Consider the following 20,751-nt stretch of genomic DNA (forward strand, 5'->3'; position numbering starts at 1 on the left):
GCTATCTTCCAACTTACATATTCCTGCGTTTCCCTCCGACCTGACTCACAACTGTCGCACGAGCTGCGAAAGATGAAGGTGGTGGGGTCTTGCGGCTGGCTCCCTCCCTCCTATCGTGATGCCTGGGTTGGTCTGGAATGGATGCTTCAGAGCCATTGGCTTTACAAAAGGCCTGCCTCCCACCCACCCCCAGATGCAAAGGCTGAAATGATCCCTGTGAGGAGGGACTCTTTCTGGGTTGCATTTCTCTTTTTATTTTCTCCAGCCCTCCATCTAGGAGGGGCGAGTCTTCTTCTTCTGTCTCTTCCCAAAGCCCCCTCCGTCCGTCTGTCAAGAGGAGCCTCCAAAATCAGAGGCCGCCGGAGAGGTGGTTCGTCTTTGGAAACGAGGAGCCGGCCTTTGGGAAACGGGCTGGCCCTGGAGGGGGCCTTTGGGACCTGACCCCCGGAAAGGGCTCTTCCTGGGCAGCCAGGAGAAAACTTTCCAGCAGAGATCTCCTTTCTTGGGGGGAGCAGAGGAACTGGCCGGCAGGATCTACCCCTCCAGGGCTGGCCGGAGAGGGGGAGGGGGAAAGGGGGCAGAGGCCACCTGGCCGGAGGGCAGACTAAGGGGCCTGGATCTAGCCTCCCTCACTCCTAGCCAACCCCCTATATTCTCCCCACCTCCAAGCCCCATTTCTCTGGGGCCCCTCCTATGCTCCCACCCCCTCCACAGGAACTTCACCTGAGGATCCAGACGGAGGTGGGCGATGGTCGGGGGGGAGAGGAGAGAGCAGTGGGGGGGGTGTCCCTAGAAAGATATCCCCCCAATGGGGAGAAATATAGCCCCTGCCCCCATCTCACCCCCCACTCCTCGGGGGGCTGGAGGGGCCTCTCCGTTCCTCATCTCCTGCTGGGGGAAGGGGGATCTTTACTGGGGCTTGTTTGTGTGTGTGTGTCTAGCCCTGGAGGGGTAGACAGGAGGGGGGAGCCCAGCTGCAACACCCCACAACCTGCATCCCTGGAACTGACATCAGCTGATGCTCCAGAAACCGACTGGGACACACCTCATTGGAGGTGGAGACTGCAGGCTCAGAAGCCACAGGGACTCCTAATGTCCGAGCATTCTGAGCCCAGAGGGTAAATACTCAAAGCTAAGTTTTCATAATTTTGGGGTTAGAAAAGAGTCTGTGTGGGTCTTCTAAAGAAAGGTGTCTTATAAATGGAAAAATATTGTATTTTTTGAGAACAGCTTTATCAATCTTCTTAACCTCTTCTCCAATGTTTTCTTTGAAGAATGTTTTTTTCCAAAATTCCCTCCCTTCCATGCATTTCTAAACATTTTCATATTAAATCCTTATTGTTCGTTATAATACCTGAAATACATACATACATACATATAAACTTTATTGTTTCTGGCCATAGACCTTTACAATATTGTTTCTACTGTAGCATATAAAATCCAAATAAAGCAGGTAATCACCTTAAAACCATTAAAACCATTAATTACCTTAAAACCATTAAAACCATTAAAACCATTAAAAACCAATAAAACCCAGTCTAAAAATATTGTCATAATGTAAAACGTCAATCCACTAGATACAGCATTTATGTGGCATTATGATCCCTGACAAATCGAAGCCTCAGCTTCTTAGCTGCTAGTGCAAATTGTGCTACAGTATATGTAATGTACAACTGTGCATCAGCAAGCAAACCTACTACTGTTTCAGTGGTATTACAGTTAAAATACATCTGAATGATGGGTGACAGAAATCTTTCTCTAGGATTTTTATGGAGAGGACAGAACAGTAGGTAATGAGTTAGATCCTCAATTTGGTTGCAGCCGAAGACACATTTCCGTTCCTCGACTGGGATTCCTTTATATCTCCCTTCGAGGTATGCTGAGGCCATCTGTCCAAATCTAAGTTCTGTGAAAGCTCTGCGAATCTGGGGAAAAGTCAATGATTCAAAATATTTTGGCTTTGCATGATTCACCTGAAGTTGAGGATACCAGGTAAAAAAACGGGACCCAACAATAGCTGCCCTATCCTGGCTAGCATCAAGATCAAAGATCCAGTTCCTAAGATCACGAGAGCTTAAACTAAGGAACTTTTCCATCAAAAGGTTATAGACCTTTAATTTTTGGTGACATTGTTGTGCCCATCCACCAGACTTTAGTTGTTCTAACCAACAGCACTTTGTCAGGAAGGAGTCCTCCAAACTCTTCAGTCTATGCCAATATCTAAGATAAGCCAGATCAATTCTAGCGGCAATTGAGGGCAGGCTTAACTCAGCTCTGAGGTGAGCTGAGGGAGTTCCTGGGGGGAGACCCAGTATCAGCCTCATAAATTTGTTCTGTAAGATTTCTAGTTTGGGCTTGGCTGCCTCTCCCCATAGTTCTGTCCCATAGAGCATCTGTGCTATAATTTTAACAACGAACACCTTGAGAACGGGATTTACCAACTGGCCTCCTCTGCTGTAGAAAAACCTTTTTAATTGCCCTATTGATCTGGTACTCAGTAAGATTGTAGCATTTAAATGCTGTCTCCAGGAGAGTTTCTCAGAAAATTGAATGCCCAAGTATTTAAATGAGTGTATCTGCTCTATAGTATGCCCATCCAGAGACCAGTTATGCTTAGGGGCTCTCTTCCCACAGACCATAATTTTTGTTTTGGTATAATTGATTGTTAACCGTTCCTCTTTACAGAGCTGCCCAAATTTGGCCAGCATTCTTTTAAGACCAATTTTATTCAAGGATAGCAGAACCAGGTCATCAGCGTAAAGCAGTATTGAAATCTTCCTACAGCCAATGGCTGGAGGGAAGAATGTGGGGGAAGCCATTTGAGGGATAAGGCTGTTTATATAAAAGTTGAAAAGAAAAGGTGCTAAAATACAACCTTGTTTCACCCCTCGTGTAATGCTGACCTGTTGTGACAGAGTTCCCTGTAAGCCTATACGCACTTGCATCGTATTTTCTTTATGTAGTAGCTGTATGAGCCACAGGAGTCTCTTATCAATGTTTGTTTTTTCCAGTTTATACCAAAGGCGTTCTCTATCTATCAGGTCAAAGGCTGATGAAAAATCCACAAAGGCAGCGTAAAGATATTTGTTTGGAGGTTTGGTGTATTTACTAATTACATGGTGTAGAACAAAGGCTTGGTCTATTGTGCTTCTGCCTTTTCTGAAGCCTGCCTGTTCTTCGAAGATGATAGAATGTTTGTTGTCCCAATCTAGGAGCCTATTCAAGAGGTATCTGGCGTAAAGCTTAGAGGCCACATTGAGGAGACTGATGGGTCTAAAGTTACAAGGGTCTAAAGGATCTCCTTTCTTAAAAATTGGCACAACAATGCTAGTTTGCCAACCTGCAGGAAGGTTGCCTGTACTATTGATGTAGGTGAATAGACTGGCTAGAATGGGAGACCACCACTGAATGTCAATAGCAAAGACCTCAGCGGGGATCATATCTTCACCAGGCGCCTTGCCATTCCGGAGAGTTTGAATCAGGTCCCCAACTTCTTTGGGGGAAACAGGTGGCCATTCAGGGGAATTAGAGAGGGTCTCATGAGTAATATTTCTATGAATACTACCCCCAAAAATGCGGCTGAAGTGGGAGACCCATAACTCTGGCGTGATGGAGTTGGCAATCTCAAAGGCTTTCTGTGAGAAGCCTCTTTCTATCTGCTTCCAGAATTTGGGGTCATTACCCTCAATGAGGGCCTGGCCCAAAGATTTCCAATTCTCTAAATAGAAAGCCTTCTTTTTTCCTCTAAGCAGAGATTTATATTCTTTCCGTAGATGTAGCATGGAAGCTGTAGCTTCGTCAATGCCAATATGTCTCGCCTGTCTTGTTGCTCTGCTCAGCTCTTTTTTCTTGGTCTTACATTCCCTGTCGAACCAGGACCATTGAGCTTCAGACATTCTTTCTGGGTGTGTAACAGTTAGGTGTGGTTTAAGTGCGAGAATTATGTCCTGGTAGACCTTGCAAATATTCTGGGTCCCCAGAAGAGCATGTTGTCGTAGCTCTTGGAGTTTACTGGTGCTCAGCATCTGCCTTATACTGTCATCAGTTTTAATAGACCATTTAAGCCTTTTCTCACCTAGAACGTGGCCTGGCATTTTATGGTCTGTTAATACCCCTGACTGGTTTTGTTGGAATCTTAAGGGTACTCTGAGAGGGAGGTGGTCACTTTCTGACCTGTCATCGATTGCTAGAGAGTATACATAAGGGAGGACAGCAGAAGATCCTATAACATAGTCTACCACACTAGCACCCTTATCTGTTAGAAAAGTGTAGTAGCCATTTGAGGTGTCCAGGTAAGAGCCATTTAGGCATACAAGATGGAGTTTGTAGATCAATTGAAAGAGGAATTTGCCATAGTTGTTGATTACCTTGTCTTGGGAGGTTCGGGCGGTGCTTTTCTCCATATCAAGCTCCAAGCCAAGGGCTTTTCCCATCATATAAACACTGTTTCCCATTCTAGCATTAAACTCACCACAAATTAGAAGAAGATAGTTGGGATATTCAGAAAGTAATGTATCAAGAATGTCCTCCAATTTAGCCCAAACCTCTGAGGCAGTACCAATTATTCTCGGTGGGAGATAGACGTTGACACAGATCAAAGGACATGGTTTGCAGCCATGTATTGTTAGAACTTGCCAGTGGCTAGAGTTCAGTTCAGCTATCTCTGTTGCTATCAAGCCAGTAGTGGAGGAAATTGAAATAGCCAAGCCCCCACTTCTTCGTCCTGAAGCTGAATTTTTTTGAGCTGGGAATTCCCATGTCCTATATCCCTGTAAATTTAAAGAGTCTTTCTCCAGAAGCCAAGTCTCTTGCAGGCAAAGTATGTCAAATGTCTGGAGGTACTGTATGAAACTCCTTCATGGATTGCTGCCTTGTCGTGGCGAAGGGGCTTGAGTAACTCAGAGAAGCTATGGGCTATGCCGTGCAGGGACACCCAAGACAGACAGGTCATAGTGCAGAGTTCTGACTAAACGCAATCCACCTGGAGTAGGAAATGGCAAGCCACTCCAGTATCTTTGCCAAGAACGCCCCATGATCAGAAACAAAAGGCTAAAAGATATGACGCTGGAAGATGGGCCCCTCAGGTCGGAAGGCGTCCAATATGCTACTGAGGAAGAGTGGAGGGCAAGTACAAGTAGCTCCAGAGCTAATGAAGTGGTTGGGCCAAAGCCGAAAGGACGCTCAGCTGTGGACGTGCCTGGAAATGAAAGGAAAGTCCAATGCTGTAAAGAAAAATACTGCATAGGAACCTGGAATGTAAGATCTATGAACCTTGGGAAGCTGGAGGTGGTCAAACAGGAGATGGCAAGAATAAACATTGACATCCTGGCCATCAGTGAACTAAAATGGACAGGAATGGGCGAATTCAGCTCAGATGATTATCATATCTACTACTGTGGGCAAGAATCCCGTAGAAGGAATGGAGTAGCCCTCATAGTCAACAAAAGAGTGGGAAAAGCTGTAATGGGATACAATCTCAAAAATGATAGAATGATGTCAATACGAATCCAAGGCAGACCATTCAACATCACAATAATCCAAGTTTATGCACCAACCAGCATTGCTGAGGAGACTGAAATTGAACCATTCTATGAAGATTTACAACACCTTCTAGAACTGACACCAAAGAAAGATGTTCTTCTCATTCTAGGGGACTGGAATGCTAAAGTAGGGAGCCAAGAGATAAAAGGAACAACAGGGAAGTTTGGCCTTGGAGTTCAGAACGAAGCAGGACAAAGGCTAATAGAGTTTTGTCAAGAGAATAAGTTGGTCATCACAAACACTCTTTTCCAACAACACAAGAGGCGACTCTACACATGGAAATCACCAGATGGGCAATATCGAAATCAGATTGATTATATTCTCTGCAGCCAAAGATGGAGAAGCTCTATACAGTCAGCAAAAACAAGACCTGGAGCTGACTGCGGTTCTGATCATCAGCTCCTCATAGCAAAATTCAAGCTTAGACTGAAGAGAGTAGGAAAAACCACTGGGCCACTCAGGTATAACCTAAACCAAATCCCTTATGAATACACAGTGGAAGTAAAGAACAGATTTAAGGAACTAGATTTGGTGGACAGAGTGCCTGAAGAACTTTGGATAGAGACTCGTAACATTGTCCAGGAGGCAGCAACGAAAACCATCCCAAAGAAAAGGAAATGCAAGAAAGCAAAGTGGCTGTCCAACAAGGCCTTAGAAATAGCAGAGAGGAGAAGGGAAGCAAAATGCAAGGGAGATAGGGAAAGCTACAGAAAATTGAATGCAGACTTCCAAAGAATAGCAAGGAGAGACAAGAGGGCCTTCTTAAATGAACAATGCAAAGAAATAGAGGAAGATAACAGAAAAGGAAAGACCAAAGATCTGTTCAGGAAAATTGGAGATATTAGAGGAACATTTTGCGCAAAGATGACCATGATAAAAGACAAAAATGGAAGGGACCTAACAGAAGCAGAAGACATCAAGAAGAGGTGGCAAGAATACACAGAGGAATTATATAGGAAAGATTTGGATATCCCGGACAACGCAGACAATGTAGTTGCTGACCTTGAGCCAGACATCCTGGAGAGCGAAGTCAAGTGGGCCTTAGAAAGCCTGGCTAACAACAAGGCCAGTGGAGGTGATGGCATTCCAGTTGAACTATTTAAAATCTTGAAAGATGATGCTGTTAAGGTGCTACATTCAATATGCCAGCAAGTTTGGAAAACTCAACAGTGGCCAGAGGATTGGAAAAGATCAGTCTACATCCCAATCCCAAAGAAAGGCAGTGCCAAAGAATGCTCCAACTACCGTACAATTGCACTCATTTCACACGCTAGCAAGGTTATGCTCAAAATCCTGCAAGGTAGGCTTCAGCAGTATGTGGACCGAGAACTCCCAGAAGTACAAGCTGGATTCCGAAGGGGCAGAGGAACTCGAGACCAAATTGCTAACTTGCGCTGGATTATGGACAAAGCCAGAGAGTTCCAGAAAAATATCTACTTCTGCTTCATTGACTATGCGAAAGCCTTTGACTGTGTGGACCACAGCAAACTATGGCAAGTTCTTAAAGAAATGGGAGTGCCTGACCACTTTATCTGTCTCCTGAGAAACCTATATGCGGGACAGGAAGCAACAGTTAGAACTGCTCATGGAACAACTGAGTGGTTCAAAATTGGGAAAGGAGTACGGCAAGGCTGTATATTGTCCCCCAGCTTATTTAACTTATATGCAGAATACATCATGCGGAAGGCTGGACTGGAAGAAACCCAAGCCGGAATTAAGATTGCCGGAAGAAATATCAACAACCTCCGATATGCAGATGATACCACTCTGATGGCAGAAAGTGAGGAGGAATTAAAGAACCTTGTAATGAGAGTGAAAGAGGAGAGTGCAAAAAACGGTCTGAAACTCAACATCAAAAAAACTAAGATCATGGCCACTGGTCCCATCACCTCCTGGGAAATAGAAGGGGAAGATATGGAGGCAGTGTCAAATTTTATCTTCCTGGGCTCCATGATCACTGCAGATGGAGATAGCAGCCACGAAATTAAAAGACACCTTCTTCTTGGGAGGAAAGCGATGACAAATCTTGACAGCATCTTGAAAAGCAGAGACATCACCTTGCCAACAAAAGTCCGAATAGTCAAAGCTATGGTTTTTCCTGTCGTGATGTATGGAAGTGAGAGCTGGACCATAAAGAAAGCTGACCGCCGAAGAATTGATGCCTTTGAATTGTGGTGCTGGAGGAGGCTCTTGAGAATCCCCTGGACTGCAAGGAGAACAAACCTATCAGTTCTAAAGGAAATCAACCCTGAGTGCTCACTGGAAGGACAGATCCTGAAGCTGAGGCTCCAGTACTCTGGCCATCTCATGAGAAGAAAAGAGTCCTTGGAAAAAACCTTGATGTTAGGAAGGTGTGATGGCAAGAGGAGAAGGGGACGACCGAGGATGAGATGGCTGGACAGTGTCTGCGAAGCAACCAACATGAACCTGACACAACTCCGGGAGGCAGTAGAAGACAGGAGGGCCTGGCGTGCTCTGGTCCATGGGGTCACGAAGAGTCAGACACGACTAAACGACTAAACACACACACACACTGTATGAAATCTGAGTCAGCCAATTTATTCTTCCATCCTGCAATATTCCAAGATAGCAGATTCAGAGGCTGGCATTGTATCTTATCTGGTGTTAGTCGATCTTGGGAGAGGGCAGCTAGAGGGGCATATCTGTTGTCCAGGTGCCAATCAGACCTACTGGAAGTTCTGAGGTGACTGGGTAGGTGGCTCTTCCCCTTGGAGGCTTGATACATTCTGTGACTACTGGGAGACTTATTCACACCAATCCTTGGAGCCTCTCTTTTTCGTATTCTCTGGCTGTTACGTATATTTGTGAAACCACGGGGTTGATTGATCAAGATATTATTGGGGGCAGATACAAAAGGTGGACATGCGTCTTTCCCTCTGTAGTTTAAGTTAGGCTCAGGGGGTGTAGCGCCAGCATGGGTGGGGGCATTTCTCCTGTGCCTGGAGTACTCATAATTAAAAGAGGGCTCAGCAGTTCTTTCTGATTTTCCATAAGGTGTTGGAATCCTTTTAGAATTTACATTGAGTCCAGATTCATCAACCATTACCCTCCCATCAAAAGTACCCCTGTGATTCTCATCATACTGCTGTCTGTTTGTTTTGAATGGTCTTTGCAAGTTTTGTTTTGCAGTTAACTTAAAATTTGGCTTACGGTGTATTATATGCGTTCCCCATTTGAAAGATATCGGTATGTCTTCAAACTTATATAATAAGCTCCAAAAATGATAAGCATGTCCATTTTCTTTCAATGACAGATGCACTCTCCCCCTCCACATCTTAGGCTTTCTAGGATATATACAGGAGCAACGCATATACATTAAGGGACCCCAATCTTTACCCAGAATGTCCAAGATATCCCGTGTTACATCGGTGTTAGTTTTCCACGTATTATTGGACCTTTTTAGAGGCCAGTTGTATATAGTAATGTGACTCACAGTGTTAGTCGGTGAGACTGTAGTCTGTGGCTTCTCTGTTCCGGAGTTTACTTTCGTAAGAAGTCGTAGGTAGGTATTGTCCGGCTGTGTGTTGTCCCTATCTGTAGGGGCTATAAATGAGGACTGTGGGCCATTTACGTCTGGGGTAGCATCTTGCCATTCATCCATTACTATGAAGTCTGCATTTGAAAGGGTTAAGTTCAGGTCCTCAGTAGCTTTGCTTGCATTGCAATTCTCAGCCTGAGTCTCTGGAACCTTTTCAGAGTTTACGGCCAACTCTGTGTCCACCAACCTCTGAATAAGATGCTCTTCTTTTTGAGTTAGGCAGGGATTATTCTTGTTTATTTCTAGTATATGAGTCCCACTTCCTGAGTGATGGAAGTCTGAATCTGGATCAGGGAATGTCCGGGGGGTGCTGCTGTCAAAATCCCCGTTTCTATCAGGGTGGCTATGAGTTGGAGAGTTGCTTTCAGGTCAAGTATGTCTTGATGCAGTGCATGAAGTTTATCGAAGATGCTCTGAGTTGATTTTGCAGAAAAGAAGCACTGGTCCCGCAACTGATTGTAGATAATTTTGATGTCCTCATTCTCAAGCCCACAAGATTTGTCGATCTGTTCTTCTATAGATACATTCCTTGGCTCGGTGTCTGATAAATTTGGATTTTTCTCAGGCAGGTCTGTTGATAAAATTGATGACCTTTCCTGCAATCCTGGGTCCACTGACCAATTACCAATCAAGTAGCCAAAAGGGTCTTCAGCCACCTCATTTCTTTGGGAATCTCTGATGGTCATGTTCAAATTTTGATTGTTTGAGATAGATAGATGGGGTACTTGAGACATATTCCCTTGAAAACCTTTGCCCCGTGGAACTGGAAAAGTCCTGTTGATTAATGGAGGCACACAGAAGTCTAGTACAGCTCTTTGACTTTTGCTTCTGGGAGCATTGTTACTTCCAGCACGAGCTTTCTGGGCTCTATCAATCACTCATTGATAGTGATTTTATGTGCTGTTGAATCTCAGCTGCAGCCAGAAAAGTTAGAGCCGTCTGCAAAACCTAGCACAAGTCCTAGTGTGGTTTCTTTATTTCTTTATTACCTTGCCTTCTGTGGTGTCTCCTTATCAGATAGCTCAGGCAACTCCCAATATTTGACTTCAAAGTTTCTTTAAACAACTCACAGTATTGCAGCGTAGTTCCTGCCCGGCCTTGAATTTTCCTTGAAAGAGTCTCAGTCCTTTCCAAACATGGTGTTGCTGATAAACTCCCCCGGGAGACTCAACGCTTCTTGCTCTCTTTGGCTCCAGGCACCACCGGTAAGCAAAGTTCTTTAATAAAACAACTTGAGCAGTTGAATACTTTGTAGGTATTAAAAATAAAGATTAAAGATTAAAAAGGGAGCAGAGCTTGATATCAACGCTGTTCCTCCCTCGTGTACCCTATTTAATTAACTTGCTGCCTTCAGGTACAACCAAGTGGAGGGAGGTGGAGGCATCTATTTTTCTCTTGTGCTTCCTCATCTTCCTCCTTGGGGGGGAGTAAATTTGGAGGGGGGCAGATGGGGTCTGGGAGGGGTCTTGATCCCCCCTTCCCCCCTGAGCAAGACACCAGGGTCCTTTCTCTGTGCATGTCCTGGGTCCTCCTTGGCTTTCATGCGAGGAGACCCCCTTCTTTCCCCAGATCCTGCAGGGGTGGCAAAGGCGGAAAGAAGGGAGCGTCACTTGGAGCTCTTTCCCTCCCCCCCCAATTTCTCCTTCCTCAAAGTAAGCCCCCTCCAGCCTCACCCCCAGGTGGGAAGCAGGCTATGCTGTGCAGGGGGAAGGAGGGAGGGAGGGATAGAGGAGGCTGCAAATGGGGTACACCGGGGGGTCCCAGAAAATGGGGCTTTGGGGAAGATGGGGTCAGCTGGGTGTGACAGGGATTCCTCCCCCCCATGCCTGGCCTGCCATCCTAAGTCTCTTTGGGATCCCCCTTCCCCTCTACCTTTCTCCCCTCTTGATGCCTATGTTTGTAGTTACTTCACAAACCACTGTAACTATGTCCAATTTTTACTTATGCCAATAAAGGATCGATCGATCAATCGATCGATCTATCTATCGATCGATCTATCTATCGATCTATCGATCTATCGATCTATCTATCTATCTATCTATCTATCTATCTATCTATCTATCTATCTATCTATCTATCTATCTATCTATCTATCTATCTATCTATCTATCTATCTATCTATCTATCTATCATCATAACTCCTATGAGGCCGGATGGAGAAAGGACTATTAGATCTGCCCATTATTTAAAGAAAACTATTGTTCTCCTATAAAGATTTCTTTAACAAAAATATACTCGTGCCTGGTGGATTTAGAAACAGGCCTGCCTGTAAGGACGGACTGGGTGTGGTGAGGGAACACAAATGGGGCGTTGAGATCTGGAAGCGGGACTGGTCCAACATAGTTCAAAAGGATCCTTTGAAGGGAGCGTCAGTCTGGTGGAAATGAAAGAACTTGCCTGGGAAATAAAGTGCTGGAGAGCGAACGGAGCCTCCATGAGAGGGGCTGGAGTTGATGATCCAGAGGTTCCTTCCTGCTCGGCCATTCTGGATGGGTAGACTCCAGAAGTGACATCTCGCACCAGTGAAGTTATGATTTCTAACGCACCTCTCTAGTGGAAAAAAAAGGTTAGTTTCAGGATTTCTGAAGGCTCTGGAAGAAACCTGAGGTATTTTGGGACATTTAATGAAACCGGAATGATTGCTAGGCAATCCGTAATCAAATCTCCAGAGTTAGCCTTACAAATCACTTTACGGAAGGGCTCAGGCAAATCTACTTTATACACCTTTTATTAGCTACGTGTTAGATGGCCAGAATATCACACTAGAGGAAAAATTAACAAAAAAAACTTCAGCCAAAGGAATAAAGGTCCCCCCACATTAATCTATTTATTGAGGTGGGAGAACCTTTCATAGTTATTGAGGAGTAGCAAAGCTAATATCAGCCTCTGAGGCTCTATCATTTGGGGGGATCGCGAGCCAGGTTGAAATGTGAACATTTTAAGAGCATGTTTCAAAGCTCTTATATCCCATGTCTGCAATGGGACAAAGCGTGGGGTGGGAGGAGGAAGTAAGTACAGTGGTGCCTCGCTTAACGATTGCCTCATTTAGCGATGAATTTGCATAACGATGTGTTTTTTTAGAAAATAATATGCACCGTATAACGATGTTTCCTATGGGCGATTTTCGCTTAGCGAAGTTTGGGACCATGCTTCGCATAACGAATGCGATTTTAGGTCCCCTGCTTCACTTAACGATGTTTCTTTTTTCAATTAAAAAAGTGTCTTAGAAGGGTCAAAAACAGTTCTAAATGCTTGGATTCGTTAGAAGACCCCTTAAGTCATGTGCAAACCTGATTTGGCTTTGATCTGACTTTTCGTTAATTTATGGTTATTTTTTTTTCCGGCCAATAGGAACCAATGGACCTGTCAAAATCTGACAGCTCCATGCTTTCCTATGGGGGAAGAAAAAATTCACAAACAATTAACGAAAGTTCAAATGAAAGCCAAATCAGGTTTGCACATGACTTAGGGGGTCCTCTAACGAACCCAAGCATTTAGAACAGTTGCTGAGTCTTCGCTAATTTTTTCTGAATTTTTTCTTCCCCCATAGGAAATAATGGAGCTGTCAGATTTTGACAGCTGTCAAAAGTTGGGGGGGTGGAAATTCACCATAAATTAACGAAAAGTCAGATCAAAGCCAAATTAACTTTTGCATCCGTTTTAGAGGGTGCAGAAGCTAATCCAAGCATTTAAAAGAATTTTTGACCCTTTTATGACACACTTAATTTTGCAAAAATTGACTTCGAAAAGCCATCAAAATGTATTGAGTCAGCTTCAATACATTCCAATGGAGGAAACATTGTTTCGATTAGCGATGTTTCCTATGGGTTTTTTTCGCTTAACAACGGCAATCCGTTCCAATTGGAACGGATTAACCGGTTTCCAATGCATTCCTATGGGAAATGGTGTTTCGCATAGCGATGGTTTCACATAGCGATGTTTTTTTTGGAACGAATTAACATCGCTATGTGAGGCACCACTGTAATGGGAATGGCTATTGCATTGTGTATGTACTAGACATTTTTTTAAAAAAAATAAAGTTACCTGGAGAGATGTTGTTCCCAGAAATCTCCAGCAGGAGGTCCTCGCGCAGAGATCTTAAGCCTCGATCCAGAAGATAACACGCTCTGTTGGGGTCAATACGGGGTCACCTCCTCAAAGGCCACTGGAAGCGGGAAGGAGAAAACAGTCTTACTGGGTGGAAAAGGTCCCACAACGTCCCAACTCGGTTTGTTTAAAAGGTTTGAAAATAACAGGCATTCTCTGAAGTTCAGCTTCAGTAACCTGAATCGCATGTCCAATTTTCTGGCAAATAGGACAGCTGGGACAATTACGTCTGGCTGATTTTGAAACACTGGGCCAGTAGAAACGAGGAGTAATTCTATTCAAGGTCCTTTGGAGGCGAAGGTGGCCAGAAAAGGCAGCATCACTGGGGAGGAAGGATTTAGGAAGTCTCCTTCGTAGCCCCCCTTTTTCTCCTGGTCAGAGGGCCTCAGGCCGCCCCGAATGTTAAAAACAGCCGTATGGGTTTAAAAAGGCAAACGGGCAGAAGTGTGTGGAAGCGCTAGTTTAAAAAAAGGAGAAAGAGCACCTCCCGCGCAAAAGGACCACAGAGCAGACGGGCGTTGGAGAAATCAGCTTTCCAGAGGCTGACCTCCCTTTTCCTTCATCCTTTCCTTCATCCGGCCTAAAGGCTGACAGAAACAGGCAGCGACTCGGGTTCAGAAATGAATGACCACGGCTTCCTTTTAGCTACAGAAATCGTCCCATCAGAATGCAAAATGAACAACTCTGGTGACCTGGAAGGGTATCTCTTCCCCAGAATAGCCTCCTTCTGTCATTTCTCCCCCCAAAAACGTGCAAGCCGGTTGCAGAGTCACTCCCCCCCCCGAAACGCACCGACTCTCACAGGCGCCGAAGCCTGGCAGACCCCGAGGGAGGTGGAAAGAACTCGTTACCCCCTCACACGAAAACACGAAAAGGCTTGTTCCGAAGAGCCTTTCCTGACACGCCTCGCCCGCCTGGTTCCTCACCTGTCCTGTCAGGATCTCAAGTCCTCCACACACACACACACACCCCAGGCTGGACACTGCCTCGGCCCCCCCCTCCACCCACCGGACGTGTTTGGGGGGGGGGGATTTGCCACCTGGGTTCCTTCTCTCTTTTTTTCAAGGGAAATGACTTGGAGGAGGAGAAGGAGAAGGCGGGGGGGGGGAAGAGACTCGCCTTTTTGGCCATCCTGGCCGGCAGAGCGGGAGGGAGGCCCTTTTGTGGGTGTGGGTGTGGTGGGGGGTGTCCCTTGCACAGACTGACCGGGGGGGGGCACCACCACCACCACCTCCCCTTTTGCAAGGAGGAAGGCTCCCGGCCATCTCTCGACTTCCTCAGAGAGAGAGAGAGAGAGAGAGACGGACCTTCCTTCCTTTCCTTCCTTCCTTCCTTCCCCCCCTCCTCGCCCCCCCCCCCCCGTCCAGGCCAGGCTCTTCCTTGAAGGGACGTTTTAGGCCTCCCGCCCCTCCTCGAAAGACGCCTTGCCCGCCATCCCGAAACCTCTTGGGGGAAACTCAGACCCCCCCACCCCCACCTCTCCCAGGGACACACGGGGGGGGGGATTTTTCTACTTACGAGAAAGGCCACTAAAACTCCCCCAACCGCCTTCTCTGAGGGGGGGGAGACCTTCTGGCCGCCTTCTCAACTGCGCAGGCGCCACAGCCCCTCCCCCCCACTGGCTAAACCAACCCCCCCTCTGTGGGGAAGAGGAGCGCATGCGCAGGAGGTAGAGCGAGCCAGGGAGGGGATCTCGCGCTTGCGCAGAGACGAGCTGTGGGTGGAGCCTGGAGGGCAGCCTGTCAGTCAATCGAGGGGGAAGAAAGGGGGTGGGGAAACCGGGGGTTCTTGCCCAGCCAGCCTTCCAGAGGGAGGGGCTTCTTCCCGGAGACAGGTGACCCGGAAGGAGCAGGAGGAGGAGGGAGCTCTCATTGGGTCTCCCTTGTCTTCTGGGCGGAGCCAGAACCTCTCCCTTTGAGTCACCGGGTTGCCAGGCAACCCCCCCTCATAGACGCCATAATAGACGCCCCGGAGGCTTCCACCCAGCAACAGGTGACGTGCAGGAGGAGCGAGTTCTCATTGGGTTCTCATTGGGGGGGACTTCCATGGAGGAGGTGACTTCTCCACCACCACCTGAGGCTTCCCCAAATCTTCCTCTTGGAGGGTCGCCCCAACCCCTTTTTGGGTAACAGGGAGTATTATTTATTTATTTTTTTATTTATTCAATTTATATCCCGCCTATCTAGTCGATTAAGACCACTCTGTTAGCTAGTTTCCTGGTTTCATGAAAGAGGCTGAAGCAAATAGGGACCCACCATTTTGGGGTGTGTGCTAAGGAGGCCGACCTCCTTCCTACAGTCATGGCAAAGCGAGCTCGTTTCCTTTCTTCTGCAGAAGCCCCTTTGGGACCAGACTGGGTCCCCCCTCCCCCTTGGAAGGCCAGGTCGAGCCCCCCTCCCCGCCCGGGGGGAAAGCCCCCTGTCCCAGTCCAGACACACACACCCTCGATCGATCGATCTGGGGAAGCTTCTCCGTCCTCCAAGTGAGGTTCTCGGGGCCTTGTCCTGATTCAGTGGAGAAGACACCCAGTGGCCAGACCTCAACTGCCCGATCCACACAGCACACAACACACATACACACCGTAGTTTCCTGAGCCAAACAGGACAGGCGGGGCCGACGAGGACCGTGAAGGAAGAGAGACGGTCAAAGTTTTGAGACTGCCATGCGGTTGGGATTTATTAACGAAAAGAGATGGAATTAACGAGGACTAATTGAAGAGTCTGGCTGTTGGGGAGGGAGATGATGGAAGAAGCTGATGGAACAACCATTTCTCTCCTCGTCTCTATCCCTTTTATTGCCTCTTTGATTGACTGAGAACCATAGATTTTTGGTTTCAAGGAGTACAACAGACGACGGAACTGATGCCGGGTGAAAGTCCTTGGAAGAGTGGGAATATAGCCACGTGGCAGCGACAGCCAGCAATGGATTTTACACACAGCTGGGTGAGAACAAAATGTTCTCTTTGTTAACACACTTACAGCCAAATAGTGCTTTTTTACTTTGTATATATATTTTAAATAGTTTAAATACTTTTGCATGTTTGTTGTGGGTTTTTCAGGCTCATTGGCCCTGTTCTGAAGGTTCTTCTTCCTAACGTTGCGCCAGTCTCTGTGGCCGGCATCTTCAGAGGACAGGAGTCGGAATTGCACCAGAGCGAAGAGTTTTGATTCCTGTCCTCTGAAGATGCCGGCCACAGAGACTGGTGAAATGTTCTTGGACTTCCGCTCCCAGAAATCCTGGCCAGCAGAGGGGGTGGTGAAGGCTTCTGGGAGTTGCAGTTACCCTTCACAGCCCTGACCATGGCTTTGTGTCTGGGGGAGGAGTGGTCATTTGACAAAAAGGGGAGTCAGATTCTGGGATGTTCCCTCACATGGTGTCACTCTGTGAATGGCAGTGGTGCTGGGGCGGGGGGGGGACTCCTGTTCAACCCCCTCCACCCTCAGCCTGTGGAGTGTTTCAGGTTTCCATTAATTCCCCATACCATTTCACAGAGGTATGAAAACCCGGAAAGAGGCTATCCAGAAGAATGTTGTGGTCCGGCACCCCCCGTGTGATGATGACACACAACTTCTGTCTGCTTTTTAAGACCTTCCAGGAGGCCCTTCGCTCAGCCTCTCTGGTCCCCAAGGTCTGGCCATCCAGCCGACCACCGTCCCCTGCACCAACAAAAACAGTTAAGACATAAACACGCAAAGAGGAGAAAGGCAGGAGAAAAGGAATTTTGAATGAATGAATGAATGAATGAATGAATTCCAAGCTAATTAAGAATCTAATGACTGAATTTTCTATCTCTAAGAAAGTCTCTTCCTGGAAACCAAGAGGAAGATTCAGACAATTTCCTGAGTGGGAAGAGCGGGGGGGGGGGTGGGTGTTGAGGGTCTGGGTTCAGGTCAGGGCCTGGTTCTTCGGCCGGGATCTTCCCTCCTTTGCAGGGGCATCAACTGCCTTGGCTGCCAGATGGGCCGCATAGAAATGAATCACCATCATCAATATCCCTCCCTCCAAGCCCCGTTTCTTTGGGCCCCCTCCTATCCCCCACCCCCTTGCAGCCCCCCCCTTTCCCCTTCTCTCCCCCCCCAGAAAAGGCCCTCAATTCCCACTTGGGACTTTCCAGGAACTTCCCCCCCCAAGCTTTCCAACAAAAGAGGGTTCCGGGGGGGGGGGGCCCTCAAGTTCAGACTTTGGCTGGAGAAGGTCCGGGGGGGGGGAAACAACCACAACAACGGGGGGGGGGAAGGAGAGGCGAGCCTGAGGGGACTCCGGGGGGGGGGAAAACCAAACACACACACACACACACACAAAGAGGGCCCAGGTGCCTTGCTGGGAGGGGGGGGCTCGGATTATCTGGATCTCGGCCCCCCGCCCTAACTTCCCATCTCTCTTTCCAGATACACACACACACACACACACACAGAAGGAACGGAAAGGCCCCTCCTGCCTGCCAGGCCCCCCCCGAGGAGTGGGGGGGGAGCGGGGGTCTATTTTTCTACTTTTGGTGGGGAATATCTTGCTCCGGCGCCCCAAACTCACCCCACTGCTCTCCCCCCTCCCTCCCTCCTTCTGCCCCCCCTCCCAAATAAAGCCCCCCCCAAATCGCCCCCACCTCCGTCCGGATCCTCGGGCGGGAAAGAGGGCGGAAGGAACATCGAGGGGGAAAAAAGAGGGGAGGGAGGGGGCACGGCCCCCACTTCCGGTTCCGGTGGGGGGGAAGGACACAGCGCCGGAAGCAGCCCCTCCTCCTCCTCGCCCCCTTTCGTAGCTCCTCCTCCTGCCCGTCCATCCCCCGTTTAGTCCACGAGGGGGGGCGCCGGGAGAGCCCCCCCCCCCAGGAGATGGTGTGTTTGTGTCTGTTTGTGATAGAGAGAGAGAGAGAGAGAAGAGCCCATGGACAGCCCTCCCCCGAATCCTCTCCCGGCTTCTCAGGATGATGGGAAGAGATCCCCCCCGCCCCCCCTTCCTCCTCTCCAAGCCCTCCCCCCCCGCCGAGAGAACCCCCCCAAAGAGGGCTGGGAAACCCCCCCCCCCCCGTCCTGCGCCTTCTCTTGCACTTCTCCTGGTCCAATTTCCTTCTGTTGCTTTCGGCCCAGGGCTCCAGCCTATCAAGTTCATTTTGAATTTCTTCTGTCGTCCAGTGTATTAGCTACTCCACCCAATTTTGTCATACAGCATTTGCAAGTTTGATTAGCATCCCCAATCCACATCATTAATAACAATGTTGAAGAGCACTGGGCCGAGGACTGAGGCTTGGGTAACCCACTTGTGACCTCCTCCCAATTAGTGAAGGAGCCATTAATCATCATCCTCTGAGTACGATTATGTAGCCAACTGTGTATTAATTAGAAGATTGTGGACCACTTGGTCAAAAGCTTTACTGAAGATAACAAAGAATATGTCTACAGCATATATCAGGGAGGTGACCATCTTCTACCATCTCCACACAAGAATTGGAGGTTCTTCGTGGCTTTGTGTCCCTCGGCTCAATGATCTTTGACACCCTCTCCCTAGATGTCGAGCTGGATAAACACATTGGCAAAGCAGCTACCATGTTCTGAAGACTCACAAAGAGAGTATGGCTCAATAAGAAGCTGACGACACATACCAAGATCCAGGTGTATAGAACCTGTGTCCCGAGCACACTCCTGTACTGCAGTGAGTCCTGGACCCTTTGGGCTCGGCAGGAGAGGAAGCTGAACACGTTCCATATGTGTCGTCTCCGACGGATTTTTGGTATCACCTGGCAGGACAAAGTTCCAAATAGAGAAGTCCTAGATCGAGCTGGAATTTTCAGCATCTATACATTACTGAAACAACAACGTCTATGTTGGCTTGGGCATGCTGTAAGAATGGCTGCTGGTCAGATTCCAAAAGATCTCCTGTACAGAGAATACAGAAATACACTTTCTCTGTGTCCCTGTCAGTGGGAATTCCTAGGCTTTCCTGTGAGGAAACCCCCTCTTTCCTGAGATTCTGCAGGCACCCTTTTGTGGGGGGGGGGCAGAGGGGGAAAGGAAGGAGTGTCACTCAGAGCCCTTTATCCAAATCAGTTTCTTCTTCCTTTAGGAAACCCCCCAAACCTCACCCCCAGGTGGGAAGCGGACTATGAGATGCAGCGGGAAGGAGGCAGGGGGTGGGGGGTTGCAAAGGGGGGAGTCCCAGAAATGGAGCTTTGGGGGATAAGGGGGGCAGCTGGGGGCAAAGAGGCTCCCTTCCTGCCCATCATGCCTGGCCTGCCATCCTGAGCCTCTTCTGGATCCCCCTCCCTCTCTGGTATTTGAAGGAGACTCTTCAGAAGCACTTGGTTCAGTGGTTCTGGATTGGGAAGAGGGAAGAGGGAAGGGCCAACCAGATCCCTCTCCCGACCAGATCCCAGGCTGGGGATCCCCTGCAGGAAGGGGGTGGGGTGGTTGAATAGAGGGATTTCCTGCCTCCCTCCCTTCCTGTATGTGTGTTTGTGTGTATGTGTGTGTGTTTTGGATAAACGCATTGGGAAAGTAGATACCATATTCTCTAGACTCACAAAGAGAGTATGGCTTAATAAGAGGATGACGGCATATACCAAGATCAAAGTCTATAGAGCCCATGTCCTGAGCACACTCCTGTACTGCAGCGAGTCCTGGGCCCTTTGTGCATGGCAGGAGAGGAAGCTGAACACGTTCCATATGCGTTGCCTCCAATACATTTTTGGTATCACCTGGCAGGACAAAGTTCCAAATAGAGTAGTCCTAGAACGAGCTGGAATTTTCAGCATGCATACATTACTGAAACAGCGACATCTACGTTGGCTTGGGCACGTCGTGAGAATGGCTGATGGTCGGATTCCAAAGGATCTCCTGTACAGAGAATTAGTGCAGGGAAATTGCCCCAGAGGGAGACCACAGCTGCGATACAAGGATATCTGCAAGTGGGATCTGAATGGACCTCAACAGATGGGAGACCCTGACCTCTGAGCGTTCAGCCTGGAGGCAGGCGGTGCATCATGGCCTCTCCCAATTGTTCAGCAGGCCAAGGCAAAGAGGCAGTCCCGAAAGCAGCAAAATCAGGAAGCTTTTCAGGGGACAAATTGGATTTGTCTTCATTGTGGAAGAGATTGTCACTCTCGAATTGGCCTTCTCAGCCAGACTAGATGCTGTTCCAAGTCCTCCATACAGAGCACGTTACTGTAGTCTCTCGAGACTGAAGGATGCCTAATCTAAAGGTGACAAATCCACCCCAAGTCATCCCTGGGTAGAAGCAATAGCTCCTCTCTTTACACACCTCAAATACAGGAGAGAAAATCCCAGTCTGTTCCACTATAGGAGGGCCCCAGTGCTGATTAAATGGGTTGCCTCTCCCAGATCCCTGCTGAGGGAACAGGAAAAAAATGGAGAGAGAGAGAGAGAGAGAGAGAGAGAAGGGGGCAGGGGGTCATGAGGGACCGGCGACCTCTTCACACACCCCCAGTGGGCGAGAAGCCAAGTTGGCCACACCTGTAATTGATTTGTGAGGACATGGAGGGTGGGATGTGGAAGCATTATGTCCACAACCCCTGAGTAGAGTGTAAGATC

At 48.0% G+C, this 20,751-nt stretch overlaps 1 protein-coding gene across 3 annotated transcripts in view; it reads right to left on the reverse strand.

Annotated features, from left to right (window-relative positions):
- Positions 1–14,994, reverse strand: part of LOC140702944 (uncharacterized) — a 540,061-nt gene extending 525,067 nt beyond the window's left edge. Inside the window, exons 1-4 of one of the 3 annotated variants that reach the window (XR_013539553.1) lie at positions 14,726–14,981; positions 13,145–13,265; positions 11,498–11,650; positions 1,369–10,317 (exon numbers count right to left, since the gene is read on the reverse strand). The gene's annotated coding sequence lies outside the window, so the exon portion shown is untranslated. Of the gene's footprint in view, positions 1–1,368; positions 10,673–11,497; positions 11,651–13,144; positions 13,266–14,725 lie in introns of those variants that run through there. The other 2 variants (XR_013539552.1, XM_078382570.1) reach the window with 2 other exon arrangements.
- Between the last annotated feature and the right edge of the window lie 5,757 nt (positions 14,995–20,751).

The sequence above is a fragment of the Pogona vitticeps genome, chromosome Z, assembly GCF_051106095.1.
Source record: "Pogona vitticeps strain Pit_001003342236 chromosome Z, PviZW2.1, whole genome shotgun sequence".
NCBI classification, from domain to species: domain Eukaryota; kingdom Metazoa; phylum Chordata; class Lepidosauria; order Squamata; family Agamidae; genus Pogona; species Pogona vitticeps.